The sequence below is a fragment of the Balaenoptera ricei genome, chromosome 8 (assembly GCF_028023285.1).
Source record: "Balaenoptera ricei isolate mBalRic1 chromosome 8, mBalRic1.hap2, whole genome shotgun sequence".
NCBI classification, from domain to species: domain Eukaryota; kingdom Metazoa; phylum Chordata; class Mammalia; order Artiodactyla; family Balaenopteridae; genus Balaenoptera; species Balaenoptera ricei.
The window spans coordinates 98,213,072-98,230,310 of record NC_082646.1 but is presented as its reverse complement, the minus strand read 5'-3'; the positions used below and the strand labels follow the sequence as shown (position 1 = coordinate 98,230,310).

At 51.2% G+C, this 17,239-nt stretch overlaps 1 protein-coding gene across 4 annotated transcripts in view; it reads right to left on the bottom strand.

Moving 5' to 3' along the window:
- Window positions 1-17,239, bottom strand: part of TSPAN18 (tetraspanin 18) — a 182,163-nt gene that overhangs the window by 46,141 nt on the left and 118,783 nt on the right. For all 4 annotated transcript variants that reach the window (XM_059931432.1, XM_059931433.1, XM_059931435.1 and 1 more), the window contains one exon: window positions 15,511-15,652. The gene's annotated coding sequence lies outside the window, so the exon portion shown is untranslated. The remainder of the gene's footprint in view (window positions 1-15,510; window positions 15,653-17,239) is intronic.

The window sequence follows — 17,239 nt, the reverse complement described above, 5'->3', positions numbered from 1 at the left end:
TAGAAAGTGACTGAGCTGGGACTTGAGTCTAGATCTATTTAGAGATCAGTAAGCCCGACTCCCAAGGTAGTCATACGTATTGGAGGAGATAATTGCACAGGCCAGCTGCTCTGCAGATAATAATGTACTGAACATTATAGCTTCTTCTCATTTTCCTTTCATAACGAGAGAAAGCACTGGGGGGAACTGGGCTGTGGAACCAGCTCAGCTGACGGTGGGTAGGGAGGGGAGATGTCTGGGGACCTGGCAGGAGAGGGCAGACCCCCTGGCGACCCCGATCCCTGGAAGCCCCAGGGTCCAGATTCGCTCCTAGACAGAGCATTGTTTGAGAGTAAATATTTTTTACCCTCCAGCTTAATCCAGACCAAGCTTATCTCCCCACTGAAAAGCCCACAGTCCAGAGAAAGATAAGCCCTTTGCTGCTTTCCTAATTGCAGGCTTGGAGCTCTGCTTGGGGACACCGGTTCCCTGGAAAAGCCTGATAAGTGGTCTGGTATTTGGCAGTGGCATCAGAGAGGCTGGCTCTGGGTTGGGGGGCCCCGCGGGGGAGAATGTAGGCTGGGGCACAGGGGCTGGTTCCCAGCAGGGGTCCCCCTTCTGCATGGGGCCTGAGACCCCAGCCCCTGGGCAGATCTAGCTACAGTGGGGGTGGGGGAAATGAATCCTGCCCTCCTGTTTGATGCCCACTTGGCGGGAAAAGCAAAATGGGTCACTGGGCCGCCAGACCCCTCCTTCTCTCCCAGTTACATGTCTGTTTCCCTCCTGCCAAGAGGAAGACCTTTGAAGTGCAGGCAGAACTGGTTCTTGTTCAGACCAGAGTCTCTGACATCCTCCACCAGCAGTTTCTCTAATAAAGGGCCACTAGAGGAGAGACGTCCAGTCTCTTGAGGGCTGGGGATCCTCAAATGGTTCACGGAGCCAGCCTGGGTCAAACCCAGCCAGGCCAGCCCTAGACCTGAAGAACAAACAATGTACCCACCCAGGCACCAAGTGTTCAACTAGTTCTCCAGTTGGTTCCCATCTCATCATTTTTCTCTTTCTCCCCTGGCTGTTTCTAGGATACCTGGGAAGAGAGGTGATTAGTGTCCAGGCTTTGCAATCAAGACAAACCTGGATACGAATGCTTGCTCTGCTCTTGTCAGGTGACCTGGGGCAACTTAGCTGCCTTCTCTGTGCCTCAGTTTGCTTGTCTGTAAAATGGGATCACTGAGACTATCTCATAGTGTTGTAGGGTGGACTACATGAGATCATGAGTGTCCAACTCTCAGCCCAGTGCCTGACAAAGGTAGCTCTCGTGTCGGCTCTGCCCAGGGTTAAAAAGAAAGGAGGTTTTGCTCAGAGGCAAAGGCACAAAGACCATTGACTTTCCTGGGGCCAGATGGGCTCTTCTGCTTGAGAACCACCCTCTTCCCCACACCCAGGATACCTGGCTGCAGTCTCTGGTTGGAGGTGAAGGAGTTGGGGTAGACCTAGCATTGGTTGAGAAACTATTGTGTTTCCTACGCTGTGCTAGGCCCACCCCCTTTTTACAGATGAGGAAACTGAGGGCCCTGTGGTATGAAGGAGTTTGCCCAGGAGCGCACAGCACCCGTGGTGAAGCAGGAACGTGTTCTCATGCTTTCATACAGGGCTATCCCCCATCCCACTCGATGTCACACCCCCCGGGGAAACAGGCGGGAGTGTCATCCCTATTCTGCAGGCATGGGTCTGAGGTCCAGACAGGTCCCCCAGCTGACCTGGAGCAGTGAGTGGGGCTGGGATTAACCCAGCGATGCTGCTGTGGGAAGGCTCAGCTCACAGGAGCCCATTGAGGGGCTAATGCTGGTGTCTGTAAGTGGAGGCGTGCCAGCCCCCTCGTGGGCAGCCGCAACCTCCGGCCCCTGCACGATGCACCTGCTTGGAGGGCTCTGAGGAGCGGTACCTCCATATCCAGGCAACAGGTGCATCTTTGGTCCTCTCCAAGTCACAGGCCTGCAAGTAAGGACAGTGCTCCCCACAGACCTCCCTAAGTGGCTAATTTTCAGCTTTCCAAAAGGAAATAAACCATAAGGAATCCAGACTCCTTGGCTCCCACAGGCTTCTGGAGGCAGAGGACTTCCAGGCACATCTCCTTGCTGGCTGCTTAAGCCTCACAAATGCGCCTCCAGGTATAGACCCTTCCATGCTGTTTCCTTTTCCCCAATCAAAGGACTTGCCTACTATGAGTCTGCATATTCTTCTTTCTGAAGCCATAAAGAACAAGGCTACAAGACCCTGGAGATGCCACGCAATCCCCGGGATTGTCACAGAACCCCAGAAAATGTCTGGGACCCTCAGAAGCTGCCACAGTGCTCCTGGGAGTTTCCAGATCCCTGGGCTGTCATTGTGCACCAAGATCACACAGGTCCCTTGCATGCCAGAAAAAATTCTGGGCCACCATATAATTCCCTGAACTGGCATGGAACCCCTAGGTTGCCATGGGGGGCTGGGCTGCTCCAGGAAGTCTAGGCCATGTAGAAATACTGTGACGTCAGAGACCCTGGGCCACCAAAGAACCCCTGTGCTGTCACAGGACCGCTGGAAAATCTTAAAGCGGACGTTATCAGCTTATGAAGCTTCCAACAACCCACAACCGCACACTCTCACTCTCAGCTCCTCATTCAGGCTGTTTTCCTACCTTCTTCCTGATCTCAGCTTAAATGTTTCTTTCTCCAGGAAGCCCTCCCTGGTGTCTCCCTGGGCCTTGCTCGATGCCACAGCACAGATGTCATGTCTTCAGCTCCATGACAGCTCCTTGGGTTTGCCCCATTAGAGCACTCAGCACTCGGTACTGCCACTACCTGCCCATGGGTCTGTCTCCTCCACCAGCCTGTGAACTCCTGGAGGGCAGGGGTTGAGTTCCCAGCACAGTCAGATGGACCTTAATGAATATTACTTGAGTAAATAACTGTATGCTATTAATTTACTAGGCGCTTGACAGCTGTGTGACCTGGGGCAAGTCACTTCACCCCTCTGTGCCTCAGTCTCTTCATCGGCACAACTGGGATACCAAGAATATCTATCTCATACGGCTAGTGTGAGGCTTAAATCAGCTATGTAAAGCACTTACATAGAAAGCCTGGTATAGTAAGCATGATATAAATAGATGTTGGGGTTTTTTTTTCCTTTTTTTAAGGTGAGAACATTTAAGATCTACTCTCTTAGCAACTTTCAAGTATACAACACAGTGTGTTTAACTATAGTCACCGTGCTGTGCATTACATCTGCTGAATTCATTAATCTTGTAGCTGGAAGTTTGTATCCTTTGACCAACATCTCCTCATTTCCTCAACCCGCCAGCACCAATCTGATCTCTAGTTCATGAGTTCAGCTCCACTAGATTCCCCAAATAACTGAGATCATACAGTATTTGTCTTTCTGTCTGATTTATTTCACTTAGCATAATGCTTTCAGGGTTCCTCCATGTTGTTGCAATGGTGAGATTTCCTTCTTTTTTATGGTTGAACATAAATATCTGCTATTACTATATGTGTGTACTCATTAGGTTTTTCTTTTTTTTTAAATTAATTAATTAATTAATTTTTGGCTGCATTGGGTCTTCGTTGCTGCGTGCAGGCTTTCTCCAGTTGCGGCGAGCAGGGGCTACTCTTCGTTGTGGTGTGTGGGCTTCTCTTGTTGTGGAGCACCGGCTCTAGGCATGCGGGCTTCAGTAGTTGTGGCTCGCGGGCTCTAGAGCGCAGGCTCAGTAGTTGTGGCGCACAGGCTTAGTTGCTCTGCAGCATGAGGGATCTTCCTGGACCAGGGCTCGAACCCGTGTCCCCTGCATTGGCAGGCAGATTCTTAACACTGAGCCACCAGGGAAGTCCCTCGTTAGGTTTTCACAGTGTCTAGACTTGCAGCAAGGATGGACAGGGGTTTCTTCCACCCCCAAATTTAATGCTAAATGTGGCAATAATAGCATCCACTAATATAGCTCTTACCACATTCCAGGCACTGCTCTTAATGCTTTATACACATTTACTCAATCACATAGTAACCCTCTGAGGTTGGTGCTTGCTGTGCACTGAATTGTGTCCCCACAAATTCATATGTTGAAGTTGTGACTCCCCCAGTGTGACTGTATTTGGAGATATGGCCTTTAGGATGGTGAATAAGGTTAAATGCGGTCATATGGGTAGGGCTCTCATCCAATAGGATTGGTGTCTCTATAAGAAGAGGTAGAGACACCAGATCTCTCTCTCTCTCGTTCTCTCCCCATGTGTACACACAGAGCAAAGGCCATGTGAGGACACAGAGAGAAGGTGGTTGTCTGCAAACCAGGAAGAGAGGCCTCACCAGAAATCAAATTCACTGGCACCTTGATCTTGGACGCCTTGACTCTAGAACTGTGACAAAATAAATGTCTGCTGTTTAAACCCCTAGCCTGTGCTATTTTGTTATGGCAGCTCTAGCTGACTAATATGGTGTAATATCATTCTTAATCCCATTTGACACATGAACAGTGAGGCATGGTGGACTTAAGGGACTTGTCCCAAGGTCACACCTGCGGGAGTGGCAGAGCTGGGATATGAACCAGGTATTGGCTACCGAGCCCACACTCAACCACTACTTGAAACTGCCTCCAAGTTCAAGGCCATGGGCTGGGCATCCCAGAGGTAGGTGGCCAGGCCTGAGCAGCATGGACAGTCTACATCAAGGAGAACGGGTGGAGGAACTTGGCACATCTCAGTCAAGACTTTTAGGCTGCTTCCAAGACCTGCCTGCTATGCTCAGCATCCTGAAGGCTGGTGGTGGGAAAACGGACTGACCACATGCTCTGTGGTTGCAAGCTGATTGTGGCTACTGGGAGGCCATCTTCAGCCTGGCCTAGAGCCAGAGCAACTCCGCAGTGGAAAAGGTTCCCAGGTCAGGTGGTAAGCTCCCTGTCCCTGAAGGTATTCAAGTACTGTTGTTGGACCACCACTTACTGATGATGTTTGGGGAAGAATGAACAGCAAGAGTAGATATTTTCAACAGTCCTCCCCAGCCTCAAGCAGCTGTGAAATATTAGAAGGGCTGGCAGTTAAAAGAGTCCCTGGAAAAAACTCTTCCCGACCAGCTCTGCCTGGTAATTCCTGCTCATTTTTCAAGTCCCAGCTCAGACCTCACCTCCTCCAAGAAGTCTTCCTTAACTCTCTCTCCCACCTCCCCATGTCCAGGTTGGTGGTCTGTGTGAGTCTTACTGGCAAAACTAGAAACAATGGGTGGCAGTTACAGGGAGAGAGTTCACCCTGATACAAAGATAAGTATCTCCCATCTCTCTGAAATCTGAGAGGCCCAAGGTTTAAATCCTGGTGTCCCCTACTTCCTACCTTTGGGTGAGTGCCTCTACCCCTCTGAGGTGCAATTTCCTCAGCTGTAAAATGATTTCCTCTCAGAGGATGGAACCAAAGATCAAAAGACATCAACAAGTTTGGCACTTAGCATGTGATCAGGATATGCACGTTTCCTTCAGTCTCTGGGGGAGTAGTGAGCTGCCCGACACTGGGTGTATTCAAGCAGATGTCAGAGAATCATAGTGTGGGATTGGGTACAGAGGATTTCTTTCTTGCACTGAAGTAAAGACTGCACTCAGTGTCCTTATGAGTTCTTCCAACTCTAAAAAAGCACACTTACAACTCGGCCTTGGCTGGCTATGGGAAGATGGGCACATCACTGAGTGGACACAGTCTCCACCGACCTTCACCAGGCTATAAAAAAAAGGAGTCCACACATGGTGCATGATTCCCTTTATATGAAATGTCCAGAAAAGGCAAAATTTATAGAGACCAAGAAGAGTAGATTGGTTGTTGCCTGGGGCAGGGAGTGGGAATGGGAACTGATAGCAAATAGGAACCAGGTTTCTTTTGGGGGTGATGGGAATAGTCTAAAGTTAGATTGTAGTGATGGTTGCACAACTTTGAAAATTTACTACAAATCATTGAATCATACCCTTAAAGTTAGAGAATTTTATGGTACATAAATTTTGCCTCTCTAAAGCTGTTAAAAACAAAAACAAAACACCCACCAATAAAGCAGGATTCCAGAGGAACCAATGGCGTAGTTGAGGGTGATGCCCACACCCCGTGGGAAGTATGGCAGTAGCAGGTTGAGGTCAGAGGTCATGAGGCCTGAGGTCACCTCCAGTCTCCTCCACCTGCGGCTTCACACTGGCACTTCCTTGTTATCTTTTGCTCTGTAAGATGTGAGGAAATGGAACAGACCCACCAGCCGACCTCATTAAAAGCCTGCAGTGAACCCCAGGCGATGTGAGAAGCCGAGGGAGGGAGCATGAGGGAGGAGGCCTGCAGGAGACCGGCCTCCTGGAAGCCTTTGGTGACCAGCACTGGGTGGCAGCTCAGGGCACCTCGTGGTTCGGGGTCTCTGAGTTAAGATAAAAGCCAAGGACTTGGCCTGACCGTGTTTGTAAGGCACCGGTGGGTCCACTTGAGGGAAGAGGGGATGCAGCCAATCATCTGCTGAGCACCTACTACGTGCCAGGGAGGGGTGGACATTCACCCTGGTGATGCGACTGGCCATGGGGCCGGGAGACCAGCAGAGAAACCCTGTCTGGGCACCAGGCCTATGCAATGTGGAAAGATTTGACTTGCTCATGGTTGTAAAGCTGTCTGGTTTAAACTTCTTTGTAAATGAGAGGTGGGCATTTATCAAACCCACTTAACATGAAAGAAAACCAGAGCTCTGGAAGCTACGTCACTTGCCTGAGGCCACACAGGAGTAGCAGAAGTAAGATTTGAACCCAGGGCCTATGTAAAACAGGAGAATAACTTTCAGAGCGATCTGAATGAATGTTGATCTGTTGGTTAGTAGTGAGCTCCCCATCACTAGAGGTATGTAAGCAGAGGCTTAATGAATACTCTCAAGAAGTCCAAACAGATGACCTTGAAAGCCCTCCCAAGTCCAGTTAGTTTGTGAGGCCACACATCCTTGCCGGTCATTTTCCTTGAGAGTTAAATCTGGACTGAGGGTCAAGTAGAAAAGCCTGAGCCATTTCTGAGCCCCGGAGGGAGGGGACCTAGTGGGCAGGGCCTGGCTGGCACCTCCTCCGCTGGAACCACAGCTCCTCTGAGCGCTTGCCACACACCACCACTGATTGCTGCTTGGGGCTAACATGATACTTGAATACACACAGGCCAGGCCATGGCAAGCATCACCGGGCTCCAGGCAACTGCACTTCAGCCTGAACGAGCCCCGGGATTGGGGGCACAGGAAGCAGGAGCTGCCACCCCAAAGCTGCTGCTCAGCTGGGCAAATGGGACCCTGTCTGGCCCTCTAGCCAGCGGCCTATTTCACACCTGCCCCACCTCTGCCCCGCGGGGGCACCCCACCCTCCCTCTCCCTGGTTCTGGCCTCCCCGAGGACTCAGCATCCTCTCAGCTCTGATTCACCACAGGATGAGCTCATCAGAGGCCCCTTCCCAAACAAGAGCCCCAGGCCTGCGAGAGGCCCCAGCTCCCTTTCTTGTTCCTGCCTGGCCCTGGGAAGACTGAGAGAGGCTAGGGCCTCTGAGGCGGGGGCTGGTCTGGGGTCTTCCCCTGCCACCTCCTCTCCAGGGGGCTCCCCAAGCCAGCACTGAGGTGGGGAGGCCAGGGGCCCTCCTGACCCCCATTGTCATCCACCTTAGGGCCCCTCCCGGCCCCTCCCAGCCTTCACCCTGCTCCACCCTCAGAAGGAATCTCGGTTTGCCCTTACCTATGTTGGTGTCTCCACTTCAGACCTAGATGCCAGACATGCAGGGGGCACCTTAGTCTCCTCTACCCCAGAAACAGTAACTGGGGTCTCTGGGGGTGGAAGGCATGAATGCAGAGACTCAGTGCAGTACAAGACAGTTACAGCATCCTTTCAAGGTCCTAATGTTCTAGCAACAGGGCAGGGCCCCTCCATGACTCAGGGTATTCCAGGGTCTTCTCTCCCTCCACTGCAGGCTCAGCCCTGCCCTCCAGAAGACAGCCTGTCACTTGCTGCGGTCCAGGGGCCTCACACAACCATCCATCCTCCCCACCATCTTTCCTCTGCATAAACCCTTCCATGGCTCCCCAGGGCTCCTGGGGAAAAGCCCAAACTCACAGCACAAGAAGCCTATTGATTATGCCCTCCCTTCCCCCACGCCCTCTTCTCACTCCACTCCAGCAGCACCACTTGTAGCTCCCTGAATACTCTGGCTCTACCACGCCCCAGGGACTTGGCACGGGCTGATCCTTCTGCCAGGAATCCACTCCCCTCCCCCAAGTTACACACAGATTTCTTTGTCCACCTTTAAGTCATTCATAATCCAAGCCTTCCCCAGCACCTCCCCCTTCCAGCGTGGGTTCCTTCACTCCTTCTACGTGTGGCACAGTGTGTTAGACCCGGGCCACCTGCCTGTTGTTCTCAAACTTGAGCTTGCATCAGAATCCTCTGGAAGGCAGCAGAGGACACAGGCAGGAAAGCACAGGCTGTCAGAAGGGGCTAGGGACCAGGAACGTGGAAGCTTGGGCTGGACTGAGCCCTGGGGCACCGTGACAGAAGAGAGGGCCTGGGCACGTGGCCAGACATGGCGTCTACGAGCCTCTCACTCCAAGCTTAGCCTGAATGTGGCACCTCAGGCCACCGCCCCAAGCCTCCAGGACACAGAACACTGGAGACCCTCAAGGCTCAGAGCAAACCGGAGCCAAGGGCACACAGGCTGCCGTCGCTCCAGTAGGACCACTGTCCCCTCCTGACTGTGTACCTGTCTTCTACTCTTTAAGGAGAAAAAAAAGGAGAAAAGTGCCAGACTTGGGAAGCTCCACATTCAAAGAGAATGTTGCTGGGGAAGTGGAGGGAAAGAGCTGGAAGATGGCAGAGGGTGGGTTGGCGGACATTTGCTTTTAAATTTAAATCCTTTCAGATCATTGAAATTTTTAAGGAGCACATTACTTCTGTAATGATAACTTTCAAAAATAATTTTTGCCTTAAAAATGCAAAGCAGTCTGCAAAAATCTGTTTGGGAGAGAGAAGTTTACGGCCCATTAGCTTAAGGGGTCATTAAATACATCATCATCATCTTTTCTTGAGCGTTTACCATGTGCCCAGAGCGCTGCTCCATGGTTTAACACCCATTATCTAATCTAATGCTCATCACGGCCCTATGAGTTGGAAGCTATTAGTGCCATCATTTTCTAGATGAGAAAACAGAATTTGATCGAGACTAAATAACATGCCCAAGGTCACCCAGCCTTGGAGCAGGGGTCTGAACTCTCGTGAGTCTGACAGCCGGCAAGGTCTCGTCCTTAGATCAGGGCACACACTATGCTGCCTCCTGAAACTGAAACGGAGAAACTGACAGGCCCAAAAGCCATTTGTTTTGCATCTACTCCACTGCTTGAAAACCACTGGCTTTGCACAGGAGTCCAAATCAAATCGTTACAGAAAAACAAACCCAGGGCCTGGTGTCACCAACCACCTTGGAAATTTGGACCAAGGCTCGGAAAGCGTGTATGACAGTGAATCCACTGTAATCCGCCCACCTGTCTAACCATTCACCAATCCCTGACTACAAACCCTGGCATGCTCAGCTCTGTGCTGGACGCTGGAGACCAGAGCGGGTGAGATGCCCTTGGCCACCAGGAAAGGACCAGGTGAGCACAGGGCAGATTGGACCCCTCAGCACCTTCCAATCTGCCAGCTTTGCATCCTCCAGAAAGACCCCCAAACCCTTTGCAATTCAGGATCCAAACAAGCATTACAGGCGGTGAAAATAAAACACAGCCCTGTAGTCCATGCTCGCTGGTAGGCTTCCTCTCGCGAATGCCTTCGTTTGCATAAGGCCGAGCCTGGTCTTGGCAGTCCCGTCCATCTCGTTGGTCCAGGGACAACGCGAGACCAGCTAAATATGGTGGGATCTCTGGCATTTCATCCCTTAGCCCCAAGACGGAAAGGACGGGGTTACACAAAGCCCCAGGAGCGATGGGAGGCAGGGTGGGACTTCTCCCCAGGGCTTCAGTCTGCAGACTTCAGTGCACTCCTGCTGGCCATGAGCTCCTTTGGCCAACGGTGTCCATGGCGCCAGCCAGAAGGCAGAGGCTGCTCCAAGCGCAGCCTGAGCTGCCGAGAGCAGGCAGCTTGGGTGCCCCATTCAATAGGATCCCACGTGCATTTCAGAGGTCCCGGCACATGGCAAGTGCTCAATAAATGTTTGATGAATGAATGAAGAAATGTGATTTTGAGGAAGGCAGCTCTGCCCCCATTTGGAGATGGGAGGGGTGTGACTCTCTGCCCCACCACCAAATTTTGTGGGACATGGACTTAGGTTGCCTTGCAGGCATCTATACAAAGACTTTGTTGAGGACTCCTCCCACAGAGTTATGAAAATGAAAATATAAATAATAATAACACCAATAGCATCAGTGCTATCACAAAGTACTGACCCTCTGGCAGGTGTGCTGTCAAGCACATTATCTCACTTAGTTATTTCATTTAATCTTCACATAAGTCCTGTGAGACACAGAGTACTATTACCCCCAACTTGCAGATGAGAAAACTGAGGCTCAGGGGGCCAAGGCTGTAGTACTAGCAGAGTTGGGATCGGCACCCAAGTCTAACTTGGAATAAAAGTTTAAAGCTGGAAGGGGCCTCACCCCTCATTTTACAAAGGACAAACTACAGCTCAGGGAGGCTGAGGTCATCAGTAACAGAGCTGGGACAAGAATTCGAGTGCCCCTACTTCCAGCCCAGGGTCTGCCACTAGGCCTCCTGCTTGCAACACTGTAAATGAAGATGATTTCTAAGTTCTGTAAAGAACCTCGAGATGGGAGGATTAATTATTCTTGGTCCCTGTGCAGCACCGTCTTTTCTAAAGGGCCCCTCCAAAACTCCCTCTCCTGGGCTTAAAGGGAAAACAGAAGAGCCACTCAATTCCAAACCCAGCCTGTGATTTAAGGCAGCCTTGAAGATGGCCACAGGCCTGTGTGGCCAAGCCTGGAGGACTGCATGGAAGAAGCTGACTGCCTTCATCTCACTTCCTGCCTGGTCCCTTTCCTGCCTGTTCCAAGCTCCAGGGCTCCCACCTCCAGGCCTTTGCTCTCACTGTTTCTTCCTCCTGGGATGCCCTCCCCCAGCTTCCTCGCCTGTCTCATGTCCTACTCACTTTTCAAAGCCCAGCTCATATGCACTGCTTTCCCTGATTTCCCACCACTGTCACCACCCCAAAGTGACCTCTTGATCTGGTCTTAGAACCTCCAAGCCTTCCTTTATACTTCTGCTCTGAACCCTCCCATTCTCTATCTTGAATGACAGGATTTACTTTCATGTCTGTCTCCCTTATAACAGGCTGGCTCCTTGAGGGGCTCTCAGCGGTAGTCTCTGAGGAGCTGCTGAATGAACAGAGAGGGGCTGGGAGTGGAGAGGTTGGCCTCTTCTGTTTGTTGACTCGTGCACACCCCTGACTGGGTTTGCATACAGATCTCAAACTGTGGCCTTCCCTCCCTCTCCAGGACCCATCACCAGCTGCATCTTAAACTCTAAGTCCTAGAGGGTGAGGACCAAATCATTCTAGTATCTCTGTAGCATCAGTCATAAGTGGGGGCTTTAAAAAATAATGTGGAAAATAATTAAGTGATGAACATCCACCAAGTCCAGCTATGGTTTGGCATTGGATGAGGGGTGGGGGGCAAGACACCCAGAGGAAGGGTCCTGCCCTCAGTGGATCTCACAGAGGAGACAGCAGGGATCCCAGAGGGCAGCGACCATTCGGCTTTGCCCACTCCCAATCCCCGGCAAATAAACAGTGCCTGGCACACAGTACAAGCTCAACAGCCAACGGCTGAAGAAATAAATTAATACGTATTGACCCAAGGGCAGTGAGCGTCCCATATAAGGCAGGGTGGTGCTGAACGCTGAGTTGGTCTGCGTGGTGAGTCAGAGCTGCAGAATTCACAGGCTAGAGAGATGGAGAGAGAGAGAGAGACATGGGTGCGGGGCCAGGAGGTTTGTGGTTGACCGAAATCAACGAAGGACAGATCTTAAAAAGCACTTGGCCACAGTTGCCTGGGAGGCAGCATCATACACTGCGGTTTTCCATCTTTTTTCTGCAGAGCAATGTTTTTTCAAATGAAATCATACACCGTACCCTAAATGCATAACAGAGCTTCCCCGGTGGATGTCAGCTGGGGCTGAGGCTGGCCTGCAAACAGGCGGACTCTTGGGGCCGCTCCTGCTTGACCAGTGACGGCCTCCTCTCCTTCGCCTTCCCTCGGAGAGGCCCCAGGAAGGTGGTGGCTGAGGGGGAGGCTTGCGGCCCTACTCCGGGCGTCACAGGCCAGGTCTTCTGGGAGGCCATTTAGGACAAATAAATGCTAAAGAGGCTCAAGGAACTTTCCCCAGCGATGAGGGAGTGGGGGTGAGGGTGGGGTGTAAAGAAAGCAAAAGGCCCTCCCAGCAAGCGAAGGACAACCCAAAGCGGCCAGATAAGCAGTGACTGAAATAGCGGGGTGGCCCCTAGGGAGGATGAGGACTCACTATGGGCAGGACTTCCTGGGGCAATGCTTTTGGAAAGTGAAGCACCACCTGCAGATACATTGTGTGTGTGTGTGTGTGTGTGTGTGTGTGTGTGTGTAAATCAGGCTTTCAGATACCAGATCCACTGAAACCGAGGTGCACCTGTCAGAGAGAGGCTATCCCTGTGCTGTAAGCCACAGGAAGGACCCATTCAGGACAAATCAGCACCCTTACCCCCTGCCATGGCTCCGATATGGAGCACCTGTTGTTTTGTCTGCTCAACATTCCCTCCTCTTTCTTCTGAAAATAGCACCTGGTTTTCCCTTTGGGGTACCAGCCCTCTCACACTTTCAGGCTGAATCCTCCCACCCATACACACACCCCCAAACACAGACCCCTCAACACTGACCAAGTCTGGTCAATCAGCATAGTCTCTCCTTCTGGTTTCAATGATTGGTCAGAGATGGTCATGTGACCCAAGGCCAGCAAATAAGCTTCAACTCTGGGACTTTTGTAGGAACTCCTGGGAGAAAGAAGCTCTCCTTTCACTGGATTTGCAACGAGCAGGATATCAGTCTGGAGCTGCTGACCACTGCCCCACTGCCACGTGGGGAGTGCTTACTGGGAACTGAAACCCACAAGGAGAGAAGCAGGAGGCACAGACCTGGGCATTATCTGAACCTTGGACACCAATAAACAGGCCCCCAATTGCCACGATATTGGAAACCAATAAAAAACGAATAAATTGCCTGTCTTCTTGTTTAATCAGGTTTGAGTTGAGTGCTGGCTTCCAAACAAGGCAGCATCTGACCTCAGTTCAGCCTTTGCCTGGCCTCTCATCACCCTATCTCACCCCACCACCCTCACCCTGTCTCCCCCTGCAGCCAACCTTCACTTCTGGCCCATCATTGGTTCCTCTGACCTGGGCAGCAGCTCTAGCCTTCCCCTCAGACCCAAGGACTGGGCACAGGCCAGCAGCCTGCTGGGCTCACCTGTACCCTAGCCTTCCCAGCTGTCTGGCCCCGCCTAGGGTTCTGTTTTGGCTGATCTAGCGAGACCCCTCCAATCTGGGCTCAAATTCACTCACTCTGCCCCCATCGCTCCTTGTCCTCCTCACTGAACTTCAGTTCTGCTGGGAGAAACAGACCCTACATAGTGAACAAGGGGCCTGGAATCCAGTCACTCCTGAACTTGCAGTGGGAAGAGTTACCCCGTGGCTTTGGTCCACGGCCTCAGAGAGACCTGCTATGGGCAGAGGCTGTGGGGTGAGACTGGGCTCATTTGTCAAGCAGGTGGGCAAAGTTCCTGGATCTCTTACCTGCTGTAGCACCTTGGGCAAGCTGCCCTTTCTAAGTCTCAGGATCCTCAACTTTAAAGTGGGGATCATACCACTACATACCTGACAGAAGGACAAAAATCTACAAAACTGACAGCACCAACTGGTGGTGAGGAGATGGCACAAAAGGAACTCTCACTCATTGCTGGTGCGGATGCAAAATGGTACAGCCACTTTGGAAGACAGCTTGGCAGTTCCTCAAACAGCTAAATATACCCTTACCATATAATTCAGCAATCATGCTCCTAAATATTTACCCAACTGATTGAAAACTTATGTCCACACAAAAACCTGCACATAAATGTTTATAGCAGTTTTATTCTGCTATATTTTATTTATAATCACCCAAAACTGGAAATAACCAAGATTTCCTTCAATAGATGAATGGACAAAAAAACTGTGATACATCCAATGGGACATTATTTAGCGATAAAAAGGAATGAGCTTTCAAGCCATGAAAAGACCTGGAGGAACTTTAAATGCATATTACTAAGTGAAAGAAGCCAGTCTGAAAAGGCTACCTACTGTGTATGATTCCAATTATATGACATTCTGGAAAAGGCAAAAAAGAAAGGAGGCAGTAAAAAGATCACTGGTGACTGGGGGTGAGGAAGAAGGGAGGGAGGATGAAAAAAGTGTGGCGGTATCATCTTATCTGACAAGGCAGAGGGTGTCCCAGTATCCATTGCCCCTCCTTTCTTCGTAAGAGAATTATAATTGGGCAGATGGTCCCCCAGGATAAAGACTCTATCTCCCAGCCTCCCTTGCAGCTAGGCCTGCCACATGACTACATTCTGGCCAATGGGACCTGACAGGAAGTGATGTATGCACCCTCTTAAAGGAAGGAGCACCCTATCCTTTTCTGATTTCCCCCTTCTTGCTGACCAGAACGGAGAGACTGGCATGGGCCATCGTGGATCATGTAGACAAGCGATGGTTAGAGCCTCCGGACAAAAGGAACTTAGGCCCCTAATGTTTTTGTATCAAAGAATCCCCTTAGCTCAGAATTTTCCTTAGAGAAAAATCAACCTCTTTTTTATTTTGCATTTTTGTTCACATGCAACCAAATAATTATCCTAACAAATGCAAGGACTTTCAAGGATTGTCCTGAGGATTCTGCATAATATAGGTAAAACAGCTTCACTCACTCATTCATTCATTCAGCAAATAATAGCCAGTGTACTCTGCTGGGATCTGGGGGTTCAACTAAGAACAAAACAAACTCCTGTCCTCTGCAGTCCACATTCTGGTGCAGGAGGCAGCCTATCAACGTGAGGATGAATAAACTACGGATTGTCATGAGTACAGGAATACTATTAGTAACAGCTAATGCTTACTGCACTCTGAGCTTACTACGTGTCCTGTTCTAAGCGCTTATCATATATTACTTCATTTTATCTTCACCACAAACCCAAGAGGCGGGTGCTGTTGCTTCCTCATTTGACCGGGAGGAAGCAGAGTCACTGAAAGGTTGAGAAACCTGCCCAAGGTCACGCAGCTAGTAAGTGGAGGTTCAGGATTTGAACCCACGTCTGTTGGACTTTAAAGCCTTAACCACTGGGTTCTCCTGCTAGTGAAGGAAATAAAACAGGACAGGGTGATAAAGAATGATAGGGTGTCCTCTGATGGCTGCTATTAGCAGCACCAAAAACAGCAAAAGCAGCATAAAACCCCGTGCTGAACAGCCTGAGCTCCCTTACCTGGGTAGCCTGCGTCGAGAAGTCTGGAAAAAGATTGTGCCCACGTTTTTAGAAGTTCAAATTCAAAGGGTTCACGTAGCTTGGATGATGGGGTAGCAAGGTCTGCTCCCTGCAAGCTCGGGGATGTCCAGGAGATGCCCACCTGTCAAGACAAGCAGAACCAGCCGTGACTGCCTCGTGGGGGGGATGCCATCGCTCACACTGCCCGAGGTCTCTTTTTTTTTTTGAAATGTGCTCCGGGCCCTGAGGAGAGAGTGTGAAGGGGCAGCCGGAAGGAGACTGGGCTTGGGCATCAGGACTGGGGAGCCATCGTCTAGGTCCCAGCCGAACTTGCCTGCAAAAAGTTCCAAGATATGTATATGCCTGTGTGTGTATGTCCTGAATAAAAATACGCAAGTGTCACGCCCACTGTGTCTAGCACGGTGCCCTTTGCAGAGCAGGAGGCTTGACAAATGTTTCCCGATTTGCTTTGATGTGAAACATAATTTTATATGTCTGAGTGGGAGGAAACTCTGAGAGTTCATGCGCATTGGTGGAGAGATTCTTCCTCGTGTGAAAATGCATTCCTGGGATGCTCCATCCAGCCAGACCAATGGCCTCATTTTATCAGCGAGGAGACCGACACCCAGAGAGGGGCAGTGACTTGCCCCAAGTCACAGAGCAAGTTGGTGTCAGAGTGAGGCCTAAACCCCAGGTCCCTCCTGACTCATCATGGCCAGGTGCTCTCTCCTGGGCCACACCCTCCTTTGTCGTCGACAGACTTGCACCCCTGGAGCAACCTGGGCACAGGGTCTGCTGCCTGCCTGACAGGTGAATGCTGGTCACAGGCCAGAATGGAGAATTGTTTCCTGACTTTGTCCAAGCCCAGACAAGTTATGGGAGGCGGTGCCCACGGTGGCCGGGAGCATGGGCTTGGAGGCAGGTGGACCTCGGTCACTTGTTGGGGCAAACTCTTTCCAGGAGTGGGAGACCCTGGGGAAGTCAGGGGTCCTCTCAGAGCATCAGTCTCCTCCTCTGTAAAACAGGGATACTAATAGCATCTCTCTTTGAGGATTGCAGGGAGTGAAAATGACACTCCTAAGTCTGTGAAGCCCCAGCAAAGCATTTGGCTCACAGCAATCGCTCAATAAATGTTAGGGAGGGGACACAAGGGAGGGTATTGTGAGTGCTGCAGAGGGAGCCGGAGCACTGCACGGGGAGTTGCTTTGTGCCCTCGGCAAGTCTTTAGACAAAACTCTCTCAATGCCACCAGTGACTCATTCCCGCTGCTCCCACTGTCCATCCCCGTCTCTGCCTTCACGGACCAGCGTGGGTCCCCAGCCCAGCGTACCTACCTCTCCCCGCAGCTGCAACTCCCCACCTGCCCACGGGCTCCCCACACCCCAGCCCACATTTCACCAGCCAGCAAAATGAAAATGTCATTAGCACTCTGCAAGCTGGTGAGCTAATGTCACCAGACGGCAGCCAGTGCATGAGAACTGGGGAGGGGTGGAAGGTGGGGGGCGAATTCCCCGGGAGGCGTGGCGTTCTCGGCTTTTCCCAATAAGGGTAGGATGAAGAAATAAGTAAATGGCTGTAGGAAAGAGGTGGCAATGGAGACCGTTCTTCTAGCAGCATGCTATGGGGCTGTGCCTTTCTCCTGGGCTCACCATGGCTGCCTGTGGTCCCTGCTTCAGCCCCTGTCCGGATGACAGATGTGTCTCAGCCTCTCTGGGCCTCCTCTTCACAC